Source organism: Rhagoletis pomonella, unplaced genomic scaffold (genome assembly GCF_013731165.1).
Source record: "Rhagoletis pomonella isolate Grant_MI unplaced genomic scaffold, Rhpom_1.0 Rhpom_scaffold_00002, whole genome shotgun sequence".
Classification (NCBI taxonomy): domain Eukaryota; kingdom Metazoa; phylum Arthropoda; class Insecta; order Diptera; family Tephritidae; genus Rhagoletis; species Rhagoletis pomonella.
The window spans coordinates 55129446-55133641 of record NW_023458556.1 but is presented as its reverse complement, the minus strand read 5'-3'; the positions used below and the strand labels follow the sequence as shown (position 1 = coordinate 55133641).

The window sequence follows — 4196 nt, the reverse complement described above, 5'->3', positions numbered from 1 at the left end:
CTACGTAGAGTACGTCACGTACGCCAATATTGCAGCAAATTTTTTTTATCGTTTTTTTCTTATCATTCAGAGTTAATTACCAATTGAAATTCAAAAGAAACCACTCGTGCAATCTTAATAAAATGCAGAGAAATATAAAAAATGGCAATTTATTTAAATGCAAAAAAAAATAACAACAAACAAATCGAAAGTCATTACAAAATTCACGCAATCATTGCCATTCATATTTTCTCAAAAGGTTATAGAGAAAGAGAAAATAAGTCAAAATAAATGCAAAAAAACGAAAAAAGCAAGCAAACAGTTGGTTGTTTATCTTTTTTTCTTGCCATTAGCAAAGTCAATCACTTTTGGCATCATTTCAAGTGTTGCTTTGTACTCATTTCTTATAATTTTGGTTTATGCCTACATACAACCTCTTTAACGTAAGCAGTTGCTAACGATTATTATTTTTGCCGGCTATGCTAATATTTTCAATTAGCGTTCGTAGTTTGAGGCTTTTGTAAGTGTGTACATACATACATACATATCGTCGTTTAAAGTACAGAACCGTGTATCACGATAATGCAAAATCACGTATGTAAGGTCACAGGAGAGAGTAAAAAATATGCTACTATTGATCAGCGGTATTACAACTATGCTGTTTGCTGCTTTGCAGTACACACTCTAATATCGATATTTTGGTATGAATAGATAAGGCTGTATGCCTGGAGCTTCCTATGAGCAAATCTAATTTTTGGCACAAATGTCAGTTACGCGGTTTAGCAAAACGAAGATAGACGGTTGTTGATGATAAAATTCTTCCAATAAATTACTTTATAATCACCAAAAAAGGCAGAAAATAGTTAAATATGTAGAAAATAGATAATATGTTTAAAGGAGTTCAATAGTTTTCAAGATAACGAAACGAGACTTTCCAGCATTTTTGGAACTCAGTCTCGCGTTTATACCTTTAACCTTTAACATACCATCCTCTGTTTAAATATCTACCAAGCTGCGGACTTCTGAAAACCCCCGTTTTTTAAGGTTTTTCAAAATTATTTCTGCCTTGGAGTGCTTTTGGGAGTGGAGAGATATATTTCCACAATCTGGAGATATATTCCAGTAATCTGATAATCATCATATAAAATTCAAGGGTTAATTGTTTGTTGTACTTACGGCAGATTCACTTGAAATTACTCTTTGTGGTGTTCCGAGAACGCCGCTTCGTATGTTAAGGGTTAAAGGTATTGCGAACTGTTGGATAGCTCTTAGATAAGCTCATCAGAGGGTGTCTCGAAAAAAAAACTATTTCTTTTATATACACAAATCATGGCCACCTTAATGTACATACATATGTATATATGTATGCACATATGGGCGATTCCAGCGAAGCCTACCGCGAAAAAAATTCCTATATCTAACTTATTTATAGGCCGATTTGGCTGATTTTTATAACATATAAGTGGTTTGTAAGCAAAACATTTTTGCCAAAAATGGTCTCGTTAGGTTACACCACGGTCGAAATCCGTGTTTTCTTCCCGTTACAAATTCTTTCAAGAACAATATTAACAAAACATTTTCAATGGAAATTTTAGTAAAGTAACGCCAGAAAAGATTTCTTGAATAAAAACTTGCAAAATTAACCTTAAACATTTCCAATATTACTACAAAATTTATATACATCAAATTTTAAAAATAAAGACTTATGGCCTTATTCATAAAAAATAAAATAAGTTTAAAGAGCTTTATAAACTGACGTTTTCATACATTTTTCAATTTATAAACCTTTTTTAAAGCTACTTTATTTTTTATGAATAAGGGCCTTAGGCTGTAAATAGGCAATAAGGTTTTATCTTTTCGAAAAGAGCTGCCACCTTTAAAGAAATTATATTAAAATTATAAAAAAAAAACTTCTAAAATGGGTACCAATCGTAATGGTTTTGATATTGAGAGACCTTGTTTTTTAAATTAACTATAGGAGGGTTGCCACCTGTTTAAAAAATCAAATTCTATTTGAATTAAGAAAATTAGGCAATTGCATTATATGTATCACCAATATGGTTGCCAAACGAAAGGTCTTTCAGATGGTAGTAGTTTGAAAATATTTTGAAGAGGGTTGCCACCTGCTTCAAATGTCGAATTTAGTTAAAAAGTTATATGAAATATCAAAATATGTATGTTAAACGAAAGAGTGCAATTTTTAAGGTGTTCGACGAGGGCTGCCACCTATTTAAAAAGTCAAATTAAAATTATTTAATAAGTTGAATGAATTATTAAAATATGGGTGTAAATCGAAGGGGGTTTGAAAACTCTTTATTTCTGAACTACATTTAACTGGGTTGCCACATGTTAAAAAAATCAGATTCGGCTTAATTCAAATTTCTATCGCAATGTCAGAACTCTCCTTTTCAACAAGGTTTTAACTTGAAAATATTATTGAAGAGGGCTGCCACCTCTTTTAAAGGTGTAATTTAATTAACCAATACAAAAATTATATGAAATATAAAAATACGAAAGAGTGTTAAGAAATCTTTAGCTTGAACATTTGGAATTTTTGAAGACGGTTGTCACGTGTCTAAAGAGTTACATTCAAATGATTCAATAAGTTTTATGGATTATTAAAAGATATCTGAATAGGCTTTATTTCTGAAATATGTTTAAAAAATCAAATTCAACTTGAATTAAGGAAACTGGATAATTGAAATACATGCATAGTATTTATGTATGTATGTAGCACAATATGGGTGTCAAGAGTTTAGAAGGTTTTAGTTTAAAAATATTTTGAAGAGGTTGCCACCTGTTTCAAATGTAGAGCTTAGTTAACTTATACACAAGTTTTTTGAAATATTAAAAAATGGTTGTCAATCGAAAGAGATTTGTGAAAGCTTAAATAAAAATATCTTTGATTATTGATTTGATCTAACAAAGTACACATATATGTATATTAAACGAGAAGGATTTTTTTTAGGATAGTCATTATATTTGCACCGTTCTTTCGAATTTCAAAAATGGGAGGTGAAATTAAATACATTAGTCTGAAGATGTGCGATAAAGTCTGTTTTTTTTTAATTAAGAACTTTTTATCGGCATAGTATGATTTGAAATTTGATGAATTTAAAAACCTGCACTATTCGAGATCGCTCTTCACATAGAAACGGCTGCACGCACTTAAATGAAATATGGTACTCGAATCTCTTATAACTATGAATAACATTTGAAAAATTTTTTAGGTGTTTGAAATTAAAATTTAGGCGTTTTAACGCCTTGCGGATTCACTAATATCTTTAAATCGTTACTACTGAGAGTTCTAATTTTTTACTGAATGAGGGTCCATTTAATTGCTATAAAAATGTAGAAAAGCTTTTTCAAAATTTTGAACTTTTTAATTTTTCTTTTTAACATTTTGTCATACAAGTGTCACGTAAATGTAAGTTTTAGCGAACTTTTCCCAGCCAGCTGGACAAAAATTTTATTACTGCTTATGGAAGAAATGTCGCTCAAAATTTAAGAGCAAAAGAGGGGAACAATTTCCTGGAAAATTCCTTGTTTGACAGGCGTTCTTCCATTTGGGTAAAACAAATAGGTCATCAACTTTTTACATTGACTGCGCTTCATGTTTCTCCGTTCGGCAAAGCAGCCTTCATGTAGTTTCAAAAGAGTGTCACCAATTTGGTGCCAATAGAGGTCCGTTCCCCAAACTTTTCCAAACTAAGGATGATTGATAGAAAATGTAGGCACAAAAAAGTGGCTCAAATCTACAAGACTTTAAAATAAAATAGCTGTTTAGAGAAATTAATTAAAATTTTAATTAAAGAACTATAATGATTGTTACTTTTTACAATTTCTAGGTTGGGAAGTAACTTTTTTAAATATAATAACAATAATAATTCGTATAAGCAGTTGATACATCATAGAAATGTAGCAGGAGTTTTGTCATTGTGCTGGGTTCTGAAAAATATTTAACTATGTACACTTCAACCATTCAATATTGACACTTTGAGACTTGTTGCCAACCAGCATCACCATTCACTTGCACATATTGTGTATGCAGCATTATATAGTACATACATATCTACATATCGCACACCGTCTTCAAAAGAGTCACAACTCAAAATCTGGCATTTTTGAAATTATGCGCTAAAAATGTACACAGAGTTTTTATTTAGCTTTCAGCAAAAGCTAGAGCAAAATTTTGCTTTTAGTTTGTTGAAAAAAAA

At 30.7% G+C, this 4196-nt stretch overlaps 1 protein-coding gene across 1 annotated transcript in view; it reads left to right on the top strand.

Moving 5' to 3' along the window:
• LOC118733824 (vacuolar protein sorting-associated protein 18 homolog) overlaps positions 1-4196 on the top strand; it is a 12044-nt gene that overhangs the window by 2914 nt on the left and 4934 nt on the right.